This window comes from Egretta garzetta, unplaced genomic scaffold (assembly GCF_000687185.1).
Source record: "Egretta garzetta isolate BGI_Z169 unplaced genomic scaffold, ASM68718v1 scaffold280, whole genome shotgun sequence".
NCBI classification, from domain to species: Eukaryota; Metazoa; Chordata; class Aves; order Pelecaniformes; family Ardeidae; genus Egretta; species Egretta garzetta.
The window spans coordinates 1,261,609-1,277,640 of NW_009258219.1; the positions used below are offsets into that span (position 1 = coordinate 1,261,609).

At 41.5% G+C, this 16,032-nt stretch overlaps 1 long non-coding RNA gene across 1 annotated transcript; it reads right to left on the reverse strand.

Moving 5' to 3' along the window:
• Positions 1-174: 174 nt before the first annotated feature.
• LOC118451854 lies at positions 175-8,739 on the reverse strand. Its single transcript, XR_004841435.1, has 5 exons — positions 8,617-8,739; positions 5,738-5,866; positions 3,476-3,558; positions 2,250-2,375; positions 175-355 (listed from the first exon to the last, which is right to left on the reverse strand). It is a non-coding gene; the product is annotated as an uncharacterized LOC118451854 (long non-coding RNA).
• Between the last annotated feature and the right edge of the window lie 7,293 nt (positions 8,740-16,032).

The following is a 16,032-nucleotide window of genomic DNA, read 5'->3' on the forward strand; positions in this document are numbered from 1 at the left end:
GAAGGAGCGTTCTGGTCTGCCTCCAGTGCAACCTTACCTTTTTATAAGGGAGATCGAAAGGAATGCTGTGTTCAGAATGGGTGGAGATTTGGCCTTTGTATTGCACTTCAAAAGAAACAGCCCTTCCTATTACTAGAAGTGGTTTGCTCGAAATCAGGCAGCAGACAGCTGCATTAGAGTGTCCTACCAGTTAAAAAGAAGCACCTGGCTTTGAGTATTAGAATCTACAGGGATGCTCTGATGCAGAGTGTTTGTCCTGTGGTTCACAGCAGCCCCCTCCGGTGACCTGGTGTGCTCCTTTGCACGCTTGGAAAGGCAGAGAACACAGCTGAAACGAAGCTGAGCAGACAGTGAACTGGACCTGAAAAGGCAAACAAAACCCAGAGTGTGTAAATCAAAGCCATTGCCAACATGTTAACATAATTAACAAGACAGCTGGTTAAGCAGCAGATTTCTGAGTTTATTATTAACTTCTCAGTATCTGTTATATCTGGACAATTAAGTATGTTCCAGATATTCCAGTTAACAATCAAGATTAAGAAGTCTATCAAATTCAACACAGTATCAAGGTTCAGAGAGCGTGCATTAAAAAAAAATAAAATAAAAAAATACTTCAAGAAGGGATCAACTGCAGAGCTGAGTCTCTTAAATAAGGCAAGAGTTTAGGTTTGGCAGCATCTCATTCTCACAGGTTATTCTGATGAGATTTTGGCCTCAAAGACCAGAATACACTATGAGTTATGTAGCCTTAAAAGCTGGAGCAGTACCTGCAAATTGCTCAGATTTGGGATTGCAGCAGGACAGAAGGATCCACTCTGGTGCCCATGCACTGCCCTCTCCCTGCTGCCCCCAAATTTCAAAGGTTTTGTGTTGAAGGTTTTGGATTTGGCTTCTTTCTTGCATTGGATCAGCAGCCTTCCAAACCAGGTCACCCCTTTATCTACCAATTTTAGCCCCAGAAGCTTATTTCTAGATTCCTACCTAGCAATACCCCAATATCGTGAAGATTGCTAATGCCCAAGTCTTTTTTTTTTTTTTTTTTTTTTCCCCCAGAATGACTGACACTAGCAAGGCACTGGGATCAAATCACTAACAACACTTGCTACAGGTAGCATTATCTTCAGAGTGCTTTATGAACAGCCCTGCCTCACCACTGCCACGCCTCAATCGTTCAGATCGTAGTAAGATTTTTAGTTCCTATCACTGCTAAACTTCTCAGAAAGGACTTTTACAGCTCGGTCAATGATGCAGAGAAAAACAAATGGGACAAGAGAGCATCAATGTTGGGTTTGATTTCAGGCTTCTTTTGAAGAGTTGAAACATATGGATGTGGGCCCTCATCTCCTACTTCTAAAATCAACATTTTTGCCAGTTAGCACAGAATCAATCCTTTAATTTGTAGAGAAGTTCTATACTATATTTTTATAAAAAGAATGAGTTACATAAAATATATAAGCTAGGACTAGTTATGTAAACTAGAAGCATTACAGGAAGGACTTTTTGATGTGGAAACATCTCTGCAGCACATTCTATTAACAGAATCAAACCTACAGCTTTGGTGTATCGACAGAAATACGACATCGCTTTGGATGAACTCTAAATGGAGAAGAAAGCGTGGCCCGTATAGCTGTGAGCATAGAATGAAATCTAAGCTGGTAACAGCAGAATCTCTTCAGCCTGGCTTCCCTGGAATCATCTTTTTCATTCCATCAGCAACTTTCCATTTTAGCAGGCCAAGGCTGATTTGTTACCAAAGAATTTCAGACTTGCCTTTGTGTCGGTTACACGGCCCATCCCATCCCACTCCAATTCAAGAAAACCTTTGACTGCATTTGTGTCCAGTCTTGCTTAGGAAAGCACTCATTTGATTTTAACAACACGGCGAGTGGCTTTCCTCTATAGGGTGCTAACCTACACCAAGATCTCAAGATGGAAATTCTCAGTTTTCTAGGTTAAGTGATACTTGTAGAGATGCGGTAGTTACCCCTTAGCTCCTGTACTGCCGGACAGCAAAGCTGAGGATGAGAGGGGGCATAGGAAAGAAAATCAGATTTTTAGATAGGACATGGGACTTCACAAACTATTTTCATTTGTCTACATATTAAGTCAAATTTTATTAATTAAATAGAAGAAAAGCAGGCTAGATGGAATTCACTGTCGGTAAAGCTAGTACAAAACACAAGCAGCAAAGGTACAGGCAGGCAAGCCGGGCTGAGGGCCTAAGCACGGCACGCAGCCCCTGCAGTTACCTCCTCACTGGTGACTAGAAAGGACAGAAACAAGACAGCGTCCTGCTGGTTTTGTTACATCTTTTCTTTCAAAATATCCAGTGAGAGATTTGGAGCAGTGACAATCTCACTGCATATACCAAATACCTGCACAGATAGCGGAGAACAAGTAGACGTGATCTTTTTCGAGATAAAAAAAAAACCAACCAAACAAAACCCAACCTAAACGGAGCACGTCAGAGGTGGGAAATTTCATGGGCTGCTCAGGCAACTCGCTAAGGTTTGCAGAAGATCTGAAATGTCAATAAGGCATGTGAAAAGATAGATAGGAGAGTCATTTTTCTGCAACGTTCAATTGGGCTGAATAGCCACTGAAGCAAGTACGTACCTCACTTAGCGACAACAGTATTTTATCTCCATTACGCTTTCTGAGAGAGTTCTAGGCAAGCTTATGTATGCAGGATGACATTGCACATAGACACAATAATTATCAACACAAAGGAGTCCAGACAGAGGCAGATAATAGATATTCTTGGTGTTGCTCCGATAATTAAGAAAGTCAAAACCCATATATGCCTAATTCCACAGAACTCAATCCACTGCACTGCTAAATCTTGACCAAATATAACTTAAATGTCGAAATCTTTAATTGTTCTATGTATTTAAGCCTGCAAAACCTAGGAAATGACAATATCCTAAATTTTCACCTTGTTAAAGTCAGTGAGGCTTTTTCTACCAAGCTGGCACCAAGCCAGATTCTCCATTATATTTTTGGTGGGATTTTTTTTTTTTTTTTAAGAATCTCAGGTCCCACTGAAATGTCTGAGAAAGATGGGTCAACAAGGGATGCGTGTGTGGAGTCTGAAAGAAACAAAGGAAATAACATGATTGACTTAGCATAACCATATATTGGTAGCAACCATGTGAACAGAACATTTTAATGGTAACCCACAAAAAACCCAGCTGTTTTGTAATCAAAAGGCATAGACTCTCTAATGATAAACGGTTAAAGCTCTCATGCAAAAAAAAAAAATCTCATTACTTACTCTGTTTTGAAACTTTTTACTCCCCCAAACAATTTTAACTTCACTGATTTTAAGGTGGTCATTTCTCAAACTTATACTCAAGGTCTTCTCATGCTTCTCTTGACAAAGAACTACCACATTCCCCTGTCCGCCCCAAGAATAACTCTGTTGACATTAGGATATCTTTGTTGATAACAGAAGAATAAAAAAAGGAAAAATCACATCACTGAGTGCATCTCAGCTCCACTTCTTAAAACGGCAGCAGCCTCCCCAAACCGGCTTTCTTCCTTAAACATCAAGGTGAACTAGAAATGAAAAAAAAAAAAATCTCATAAAAGGCACATATTAACCCAAACCTACTAAGACGTTACACCCAAAGAATTTTTCATGTATTTTTAGCATTGAATAGAACCATCACCTTCTCTTCCTATGCGCACAATAGGAAATAAAAATTAAATACAGAAGAGGAAGGTAAGCAGGTAAGATGGGAAATGAGTTGCATAAGAGAACCTCATCACATGATGGCTACTGTTATTTCCAGCTATGTTCATTTAACTGGAAAACTGCTAGAACATTATATGCACTACAGCTGCTGCCAACACCTAACTCAAAAAAAAGAACCATTTTTCATCAGAAATATTTACTGCAGATCATTGGCAACAGGAGTGTTTACAAAGACTTATTTTTCTATGTATAAAAAAATGCAGATAACTGCATTGCAACTTTACCATCCACCCCAATCAAGAAAGCCTGTGCTACTTGGATACCCTGTTTGTTTTCTGCTTGGGAGAGGCAGTCTGCTACTCCGTCTTCTCTGTAACAACCACCCAAGCCTCCCAGCTACGGTGATGGGAAATGAGGCAAACCTGTGTACTTGTCACTGCATGCCCAAATACCCCACAGAGGGGAAAAGGAGCAGGTGGTGGGAAGCTCTACTCTCTGCCCAGGAGAACAGTTTTAAATGGTTTACGCTTCTGTCTTTCAGCCTGCTCTTGTATTTCTGAGTTTGGAGAAGCCAAACTAACCACTTGCTTAAAAGCTACTGTGCCAAAATGAGCACAAAGGACTTTGCCAGATGAGTCTGAAGTATTGCCCGCAAGCCTCCAAAGCCTGCTTGCTACCAAGGGAGGCCACCACTATATCCACAGCTTTGGTTGAGCAAATAGGAAGATCATAGAATCATAGGATGTTCTGGGTTGGAAGGGACCCCTAGAGGTCATCTAGTCCAACCCCCCTGCAGTGAGCAGGGACACCGCTAACCAGATCAGGTTGCTCAGAGCCCCGTCCAACCTGGCCTTGAATGTTTCCAGGGATGGGGCCTCCACCACCTCTCTGGGCAACCCGTTCCAGTGTTTCACCACCCTCATTGTAAAGAATTTCTTCCTTATATCCAGTCTAAACCTACCTTGCTTCAGTTTAAAACCATTACACCCCCTGTCCTGTCACAACTGGCCACATCTTTCCTATAGGCCCCCTTTAGGTACTGAAAGGCCGCAATCAGGTCTCCCCATCAGCCTTCTTTTCTCCAGGCTGAAAAAACCCAACTCTCTCAGCCTGTCCTCATAAGAGAGATGCTCCAGTCTTGGATCGTTTTTGTAGCCCTCCTCTGGACCCGCTCCTACAGTTCCATGTCCTTCTGTGCTGAGGGCTCCAGAGCTGGACACAGGGCTCCAGGTGAGGTCTCAGCAGAGCAGAGGGGCAGAATCACCTCCCTTGCCCTACTGGCCGTGCTTCTCCTGATGCAGCCCAGGGTAGGGTTGGCCTTCTGGGCTGCCAGCGCACATTGCCGGCTCATGTCCAGCTTTTCATCCACCAGCCTCTCCAGCCTGTCCAGGTCTCTCTGGATGACATCCCGTCCTTCCCGTGGTGTCAACCGCACCACTCAGCTTGGTGTCATCCGCAAACTTGCTGAGGTGCACTCGATCTTGCTGTCTAAGTCATTGATGAAAACGTTAAACAGCACCGGTCCCAGTACGGACCCCTGAGGGACACCACTCATCACCGGTCTCCATCTGGACATCAAGCCATTGATCTGGATGTGACCATCGCACCAATTCCTTATCCACCGAACAGTCCACCCATCAAATCCATAGCTCTCCAATTTAGAGAGAAACATGTTGTGGGGGACCATGTCAAAGGCTTTGCAGATGTTAACTGCAAAGTAGTTTTGGCCCTCAGACCAGAGAGGAACAGTGATTGCTACTCCAGAGGGCGGCAGAACAGTCAGTTTCTGTTTTGTTTTTTTTTTTTTTCTTCTCCAGTGTTGTACACATCTGCAGCCTAGATACTCTCATCCATTTTGCTGAAGACACATCATCATCTATAAGAGAAACTATCCTCAGTCTTATTTTCTTTGATTCTTAATCTTTATTTCACATAATCTGCCTATAACCTTTGCCATTGCTGGCTGCCTGTGTCCCCTACTCAGCATATCTGTGCCGGTAATTACACTCATTTAGCTTAGCTTTTTAAATATCTCCTCACCTGGTGTTCATAGTCACTTTCAGTTTCTGCCCTTGAGTCCGTTCTCTTTTCGTTCTGCTTTCTTCCCTTCTGCCACTCCCATGCCTTTTTCTCTCCCTGTCATCCAGTTCTGCTCCAGTGTCCTTTTTCCTGGTATAGGTGAACAGTATTTTTTTGTTGCAACTGTTTAACTGATTTTTTTTTTCCAAAGTATTTTTTTCAAGTCATGTCTGCTTTTTGGCTGAAATATTTTGACTTTTCAGTAAAAAACAAGTGCATGAAAGCTTAACTTTTTTTTTGAACCAGTATCAAGTCATATACATGCTTAGGACTCTACCATCATTCCTCATCGGAGAGAAATTTCAAGCATAAAATTTCCCACTCATCACATGGGCTAAATCCTCCATGCAGGATAATCTCACATAACACGTTTTGGCTAGAAACCTGCTGATGCATGCACCAAGCTGAAACAAGTTCGCTTTTGAAATCTCCTAAGAAGCCAGAGCTCTCCACTGAATGATAGGGAAGTTTGTCTCACCATCACCAGTCTCCCCATCGAGCCGGAGCCGCTCTGGCCCGTTGCCGGGAAGCCCGCACCCTCCTTGCCCACAGCAGCAGCCCAGTTTCGGTTTCACAGCACATCCTTGCTGTGTGGCCTATTCATCACCACATTCACCTTGCTGCAGCCAAGCCAACACCCATCGACTGCCTTCCCAAAACCCACATATTCCAAGACTACTTTCCCATCCCTCCTCATGACTGCAATTTTCCATTCCATTTGCTTTTTGCATAAGCAAGCCTTTTGTGTTCTGTATGTGCCAGCAAATACATCCCCATACTTGCAAGTGACAGGCCTAACTATGGCTGGAAGACCAAAAGTGGTTCATATTAACAGGGGTTTTGGTTTATTTGTTGGTTTTTTTTTTTGCTATCTACTCAAGTGTTTGTTAAAATCCCCTGCCTTACAAGAGGACTTTTAATACAACAAATATGCTAAGGAACACTAGAGCTACGGCAAAAGTTGAGCCTGTAATTACATTAGCATCTCGTAGACTGGGACCACAACGAACTGTAGCATGCCCCCTTGCACTATGGAAAACATTGATTTAAAGGGCTTCAAATAATCAATTTTAAGTTATGATTTTTCAACAGCAGATTTCAATACCCACTCTTAATCTTGTCTCACATCTGTACACATTCATTATTTCCCTAAGGAAAAGTTCAAAGTTGGTCGATATGACCATAAATGTCACATCAATTTTTTAGAAAATATGGCCTTTGTCTACAAGGTGCTACTACTGTTTGCGTACCTGGAAGAGCTACAAACACTTCTTTGCACATTCACAGAGCTCAGTACATGCTTATTCTGCTTTTGGTATTCATAATTTTAATACACCAGATTCACCTACTAGAGAATTACGTGAGCAAGGTTTTAATTTGTGATTTTTGCAAGGCTCTGCTCACTTAACTCCTGCCTATACAGCCACCAGTCTCCCCATTTCCCTGGCATTCATGAATTCCTCGCTGTTGTGGTAGGATGAGTTATCCTTTGATGTCACCAGCTCTACCCTCCCTTCTTCCTTCCATTGTGAAGATCCTATGCAGGGATTGCTTATCCATTACCTAGGCTAGGATAAACTCCTGCCTTTAGCACAAGGGCCGATTTTTCTTCTTCCAATATTTATCCCTGCTGCTCCTTGGTAAGTCACAGAATAGTGGTAGCAGGTGGCTTCTTGACTCTGTCCTTGCCAGGGCTCTTCCTCTGCCTTATGCCCTTGACCATGTCGCCTTCTTTCCCAAAGGGCCCACATGCAGTTGGCTATCAAACACGCTCCACCTTGTCCTGTAACCCATGTTCGTGAGAGCACATTCAGCTCATTTCTCATGCCTGCTAATTTTCCATTTCCTCCCTGTTCAGCACTACAGCCAGCGCTTCTGTGCCCTTACTTCTATGTATACAAAAAGGACAACCGGCACACCTAACTATGACCATAAAATTCTGTGGGGGCTTTTTACAGGTCCAGGCATGACTCAATGATATGTAAACAGAATATGGCTAAAAATTCCCCACCTTTTACAGGAATTCATTATTTTGTGTGCCAAAGAACATTAAAGACAGGCAAATGTTTATCCTGCAATTAAATTTAAATCTGATCCTAAATATTGACTACAGCTGATGTTTCTAAGGATTTCCATAATGTTTCAAGTAATTCTTCTTTAGATCATAATCTAAATAAGCAGTTGCATAATTTAATAATTTACTTCAACTCTTAACAAGCATATAATTTGGTTCTTTTCCTAAGAAAGTGTTCTTCACGGTCGGCTGGTGTAAGCAAGGTGGCCAGACCTGACTCATGTACATATTTTCAGTTTGCACAGAAGAATACAAGATGAAACTTAGATCCCACCTTATGAAAATATTTAATGTAATTAGTTTTTCAATTTTCATCCAACTTGCACCACATCTAATTTCCACTGGCACTCATAAAATCTATATAGTAGTATATGTATAAGTATATGTATAAATCTATATAAGTATACGTATAAGACAGTAACACTTGACATGCCCAGTGCCTTTATACAACTTGAATTGCTCTTCAAAAAACAAAGATGATTCCTCCCTAAGAGGAATAATTCCTCCCCATTAAAGAGCAGGACAATTTTTTTTAACTCTTCCATGTTTGAAAATAATTTAGTAAGGCAGCTTGTTTTTTCTTTGATAAAGGATCTTCAGTTTACAGCAAACTTAAGAGTTTAGAAATGGTTGCCGTAAGTTCACTTCAAATTTTGAAATAAACTCATTTTGAAAAACAAAAAGAAAAATGCATTTAAATAAGCCTTCCACTTAGTATTTAAGTAAGAACTGGATTTTTATTTCAACATTCAACCATCTCACTGACCTTTAGTCACCTTAATGAAGTGAAGAGGTGCTCTTACAACACAGGAAATGGAGTGCATCAATCTGTGGCAACCCGCAGCGAGGATGGCTGCTCAGACCTGTGATCTGGCACTGGATGGGCAGCTGCTAGAAAGGCAAGTAACCTGCTGGCACAAGGCTCCAAGATCAGTCACTAAGCCAGCATTCACCCACGCCCATTTTACCAAGGAAGAACAGCCTCTGAACATGAGTATGACACAGAACTGACACACTCTAGCAACACAAGTGTCTCATTCACACATACCCAACGCATCTCAGAGCAATGACTTTTAGATCCAACAACCTCTCCTTTGCCAATGATGGATGGGAATAGGTTCAGAAAGACACGCCATGTCTGTTAATCCCTTTACTCAGTTTTGATGCTGTTTGGTCTGCTCTTGCAGACATCATCATTAAGCTTCAGGACAAGTCTTTAGCACCACTGTAAGGTATTTCTTTTTACTAACTTGTACACAGGAGCTAAGCTCTAACTGAAAGTTAGTGGGTCTTTTTTTCTTGTGTGAATGAGCAATCTTGTAATATATTATGTATTCCCACTTCTTGCTAGTGGTCCTAACACCAAAAAGAATTACTGGAAATCTGTTTTTTAATTACCAGTTTAATTTAAAGAAATAGCATGATATCATCTTCTCGGAAACTGAGCTGGCCACAAAGGAATTTGCCTGGCGCAGGGAAAAAAAAAAAATCTTCTGACACTATCAGGGAAAAAAAATAAAAAAGGAATGAAATATTTAACTGGAAAATCCAATATTAAATGTAACTTACAAGAAAACACTAGTTAAGACACTTTTATAAATTGGACGGTGGCCTAGGTATCTACGAAAGCATGGGACTTCTTCCTAGACACTAACTCACCACCACTGCAATGGTGAGATAGCAGAAGCATGATGATTTACTTGTATCAAGGTAATGGCTTTGCAGTTACAGGTCTTCATTTACTGAGGGCAAGACTAAAATCACTGCACCATCCCACCTGGACCTGGGACACCAACCCAGACTGGACACAGGATGGTACGCATCTACCATCACTACCAATTCACCTTATTCCTGACTGCAGTGATGGTCTGTCCAGAGATGAAGATCACTTTTTCCTCCTAAGCAGTACAATACATGGTGATGGACGAGGATCTTTTCTAAAAAAATGATGCCACAAAAAAAAGTTAAAAACCCACCCCACCTAAACTGCAAACCCAAAGAAGAACGAGTGTATTTCTTAAAGCAGTACATCCTTGCAGGACTTCTGAAGAACTTGCAAGAGCACGAGTAACTTATCAGATTCCTTCCCCTGCCCAAGACAATGTAAGGCAACAAAATTCCAGACATGTTTGCAAATTCTATTTGAGCCCCAAGGGAATATGAAATACAAGCTGAGGTGAAATGCAAAAAGCTCACTCTCCTATCTTTTATGTCTCTTTTAGAGATAGATTCAGACAAAACTTGGGCTCTCAATAAAAGCTCCAGAGTTCTACCTCATCAAATTTCTAGCTAAAAGTAAACCCACTGTTGATAAAGTATGGGTTTTTTCTTCCACTCCTTCCTACTCACATAAATACAACCGAGGTGACCATAAATGCTTTGGGGGACAGACTGTGTTCATTGCATTGAAATGGTGCCCAGTGAACTGGATCATGGGATTTCTGCTCATGCAAGCTAACACAAGTATCTGACGCTAAATCTAATGATGGAACATTCTCCTCAGACAAATGTCTCTCTGCAGGAGCTGGCAGGAAGACAAGAAGTTGAAACTCATACCATTATAGAAACAGAGATAGCTTTAGCCTCTAAACACCTTAGTTCAAGTTCTGGACTTCATATTAGCAACTTGTTTTGTTTGTGTTGAATGATCAGCAGATCCACAAGGTACAGAAGAACCAGGAAGAGGACACAGTGGCCAAGTAACAGCATTTGCACCCACTCAGAAGGGCAAGCTCCCTCTGCTACCCCTCAAACCATCTCCCGTCAGATCAGTACAGATAGGGCTTATCTATGTTTTCAAGAAAGAGATCAATATGCAGATTAATTACAAAATCCGTCCAGAAGCCCTAGAGGCTGACAGCTGCACAGTATTTTCTGCGTTGGAGGCTTGCCAGCTGAATTAAAACACCTTATCTATTCAGGAAAAAGAAGAGTGAGATGCCCAGGCATTTACCATCGTACCGCTTCATTTCCTCATGGTAAGTTTTCTGGAACTAAGCATTGCGCAACCAGACTAGTTATTGTGTACAAAGGGCCCGAGAGCGTCTTGTATTCTTCTATCACCTTTCTGAAAGAAGGAAAAAGCAAAGAAAAAGTGCTTTCTCAAGCAGCAGCTGAGAGTGAAAGAAGGACGAATCTTTTAGAGCCCTGGTAAATGGCAAGAGGGATAACGCTCCCCGTTTAGCCGCTGGTGTTTCTCCCCACTCTGGGGGAAGATGTGACGCGCAGCAGGAACAGATCTGCTTCCATAACAAGAAGGTTACACAGCTCCTTTCATCACCCTGTCACACAAGTGCGAGCTCTGGCAGATTAGCTGTCAAAAAACACAATGTTTCCTAAATCACATCTAGCTTGAACTAGAGGACTGGGCTACCACAAGCAGAAAACATTTCCCTCACGCATAGCACGCTTAGCACTGCATCCAACATAAGTGTTTTTGGACTGAAGCCTTGCCTCATTTCGGCACGCTCTCTGTTGAGAAGCCTACAAGTAGCTACCAGATAAACTGGCCCTCATCACATCTAAGGCCTTGAAAGATGAGAGAGGGAACAGAAATCACGTGAGAAACCGGGGGGAAAGGGAACACATCTGTTATTCCATTTTCACCACGTTGCCTGCAGGAAGAAAGTTAAACCCAAGCAAAACGAATACAGCTACAAGCCCCACCTTAACAGAGCGAGGTTATCCAGCAGCGCGACCTGTGAAGAGACAGAGTCTGAACACGGCAAGCTTGGAGATCCCGGACGCCGCACACGGGGCCTGCAGGCACAGCAGCCACCAGCGGTGCAGGGGCTTCGCTTGCCGGGCACGAGCTACAGAGCGGCAGGACGCTTGCCGAAAAAACTCTGTGAATGCTTTTTTAAACCCTGCTCCAGGACAGTCTCCCAAGTGGTTATCACAAAGTGCTAGGAGAAATGAAATCTCAGCCTTGCTCTTCATTCCAGTCTTTGCTAGTTACCGTATCCCAGACGCTGTCATTACTGCCTGTAATACAGCGAACACAACTACAGCCTGCCCTTTCTACACCACATACCCTTCCCCTTGGGAATGGAGGCTAGCACATACTCCCAGAGAACTATGTTGGCTCACCATAACTAGTCTAGGTTGAATGAAATTAATTTTGTCTCCTGGAAGTCCCTGCCTTCTCACAGCTCAAAAGTTTCATTTGTTTCTGAATTTAACAAGACCATTTGCTCCAACTGTTTTATTGTCCTTATGCCACAAGCAGCTGCTTCAATACGGTTCAAAAAAATTCTCATATACAAAAATGCAGATTCTTCTTAGAATGGCGTGAGCTTTTAACAAAATATTAACGAATCTTATAATATATTGGCATACCACCTCCAGAAATAATGACTCCATGAAGACGGTAATTTTAAGAGTTCATCTAGTTTCTTTTTGGCAAGTACAAAAGACACTCTGGAGCATACCTTAATTTAACGGTAAGAACTCGAACTACTTTTTTCGAGATTGAGAGACATCCCTTGTGGCTTTTGAACATAAAGTATTAGTAATGTGAATCTAAGGATGCCTCCCTTATTCCCCTGGATGATTCAGAAACACTTACCTCTGCACTCCATTTCCTTCCCAGCCTCCCCCCCCCCCCAAAAGCAACAGCCTTTCTTCAGCTGCTAAGATATAACACATTTGCTGTTCCTTTCATAAAACTAATGCCTTGAAGACTACTGTTGTACAAATGCCTCAAGCTTCCAGTTGACAGACTCTGAAGTCACAGGTTAGCAGGCTATGTAGCAATCTGTGTGTTCATTCCATCTCCTGTCTCCAACTGCTCCCTGGACACGCTTCTGTTTTACAGTTTGGGGTACTCTTCGGCCTTACTTGTTACAGACTTTTCCTTCTTCTGTGTGAGTCCAAAGGTGACCCCAGTTCATTGCTTCCAGTCTTCCATTTCCAGTTTGCTCAGGAACATTTTCTGCCTTCCCACTTCTCCCACAGTATCTTAGGCAGCATTCACAATGAACTTTAACTCATTCCCTGAACCACAGGTGGAACCTGAGGAGGATGGAGCTCTTTGCTTTTTAATCTCCATGCCTCCTGGACATACTACACTTTCAGCTGGTTTTTTTTTTTGGTGGACCTCTTTGTGTCTGCTGTACTTGCACACTCTCTGCCAAGGAAGGTACTACTCCCACCCAACACCCACATCTGCCCTGCTGCCCCAGTTAGATGCCACCAACACACACACACTCCGATGTGAAAGGGCACGTGGGCAAAAGACCAACCACGTAGCTCAAAGCAATTCTTGCTGCCTTGGACTACCTGACTAACCAGCCTGGAAACACGGCACACATCTTCATTCACCTTTCTGTATGAGCTACCAATGTGACTGAATCCACTGCAGCCACCACACTGTATTCTCAATTTTACTGTCTGGAAGACAAACAAAACAAAAACCAGAAAACCTTTTCCACCTCACCCCCACTTTCTTCCCTTGCAATTCATGGTTGCAACTATAGTCCAAGTGAACAGTGTCGACAGACTTCAGTTAACTGATGAAATAGACTCTCAAGTGCCACTACTGTGCAATTACTAAACAGCCTTTGATATGTCAAGCTTAAAAAAGGTCGTAACCTGATCACCCAGACCAACCTGCATAGTTTCTACCAAAACGTTGCTCCCGGTAACTACTGTCCTATAGCATGTTGAAGACTTCAAGAAAATTAACCACAACCCCCATTAACCTGTGGCAAGTTTTGCTATTTTCCCCCTTTAACTGTGTTCCTGGGTTCTACCTTATTTTATCATGATAGTAGCAGTCCTGCTTCCCGCTAATTGAACTTATGATTCCTTTTTCCTGCTATGCTTACACACAAATATGTGTTTCTCCTGTATTTGTTGTCAATTAAGAAGCTGCTTACACTTCTTCTCACTAAACAATACTAAGCTTCTTAAATTTCACTTGAAAACACGAAAACTGTGTTTTCCTTATACAAGAGTTTTACTTGAAAGAGGAAGCCACGAAAGTAGAAAGCCATCTTGCTTCCTTTTGTGACCTATTTCCCTCACTACCATGAAAAGCAGTCATTTAAAAAACACCCAGCAAAATTCTGTAATGTTTTTACTAATAGTCAATAAGGGAACACAATTATCTATAACCCTTTCCAACCTGACCAAATAATGAAGCAGAAGAGGAAAAAAAGAACCTCTTACAACTTTATAACCATCAAAAATGTGAACAAGAGCCTCCTAAGAAGAGGGCAGAATAAAGTCAGCAAAATAAATTAACTAACATTCCTTACTAAAAAAAAATTAAAAAAAATTAAGCTTTACTCCTCAGCTAGTTTTGGATTTCTGTGAGTTTATACCCTCCTAATAACAACCATTTTCCTTTCCTAGTTTATAGGAGATATGAAACAGGGCATTAAGAATTAGAGGGTCTAACCAGTGTTAATCAGCTTTTACAGATCTGAAGTTTAGGATATAAAGGCTCTAATTTCCCAATATTCACAGTGTCTAGGATGAAACAAACAAAAAAAATTTCCTCAGCTTTATTTGCTCTTAAAGCTATGAGCAGGACATACTTAATGGACCCCAATACCTACAATTAGACCTCCCAACTGAGGAAAAAAACTCCACCAAAATAAATTGCTTACAGTAACATAACCCTGTAAGTTCTATTGATAAATTTAAAAGATTTTTTAGCTCTAGAAGGTTTTTCAAGTTGTCTGTTTGCATTCCAGGAGTAGCCTGACAGTAAGCCAGCACAAGCTCTCAGATGTTCTCCCTGAAGAAATTGTCACCTGTTCTGGTGCCTGTCAAACTACCACATTTCAGATTCCTACCCCTCCCCAAATTAGAGCTGTCTTAATTAAGATAAATCTTAAATCTTCACTTATTACTTCAAATGTAAAGGAACAACTCTTAAATCTTGTTTTGCTCTTTTTGGGGACCCACACTAGATTGTACCAGTAGGACAGTACTCTGTTAGTGCCATCTCATCCACGAGGAGTAAAAGCCACATCTTTTCAAAAGACTGAGCACAAATGACCGCTCACTTCCTCAGGCACTCTTTGGCCTGCTTTCTCTTGAAAGGTATTAGATCTTTCTGTTGGTCTCACTTTCCATGCAAACACCTTCCTTCAGGAGGGTATTGTATTCTACACCTTACCACTTCAAACAATCCAGGATCCCTCACTTGGTTCACAGTCAACCTATAAAATGTTATCCTCAGAATATACACGAAAGGAGTTTTGCCAGAGGTTTTTTTTTATTACAGGCACCAATATTAGAATTTTGTTTCAAGACAGCTCGCTGTAAATTTCAGAATTTGAGGATAAGCACACTGCTGTGTTCAGCTACTGCAAGAGTATGTAAAAATTGATTAAAGCATATGAAATTGCTTAAAAAGATAAAACCCTCTGAACAGGCTACTTACAGTTGCTATGATCCAGAGATTTCTTCCGTCTAAGTACTACATTCTCCTTCAGCTGCAAGCGCCAGAACTAGATTGTGCCATGTAATCTTTGGGCACAAGGTTGTTGACAATCCACCGTTTCTTCCCTATGATGGAAGACACTAAAAACACGGCAGTATACGACAGACTGCAGCACTGGCTGTAGTCAGTAGCCAGCAGGTTACACTAACAGAACCACTTGAAGCAAGTGTAGATCAGCATCTTACATCTGGAAAACATCCCCAGAAGATGCTAGCCAGTGAAATTGGAAATCTTCTTTGTGGATTTTTTTTACTGAGGAATATGTGCTCTCTTACAAAGGAAAGTAGCAAAAAAAAAAAAAAAAATAGTACTCTTCAAGTTATTAGTGCAGGGATACTAAAATATTTCCATTAACACAGGGAAAGTAAGAGTGGTCAACTTACAAGGCTAGAATTTTATTGTTCCGTAAGTCAATACATAAACATAGCATATTTACCAGAAATTGAAAGTCTTGAGTTGATGACATTTGCTCAAAACTTTCTTGTGCCCAAGAACTCACCTTTTATTCCAACATACAGCAATAGAGTTTGGAAAGTATCAATTTCTTGATGTTACATCAATTTTAGGGGAACATTTTTTTTAGACCAAGCTAAACATAACAATTCGGAGAAGAGTTAGAAACAGACTAAAGCCTACAACAGTATGGTAAATTTATGATACTTGGGTTTACAGCAGGCCATCCTCAATTCCCTCTTTTCTAAGCCAAATGTCCAAGCTTGTAAGAGA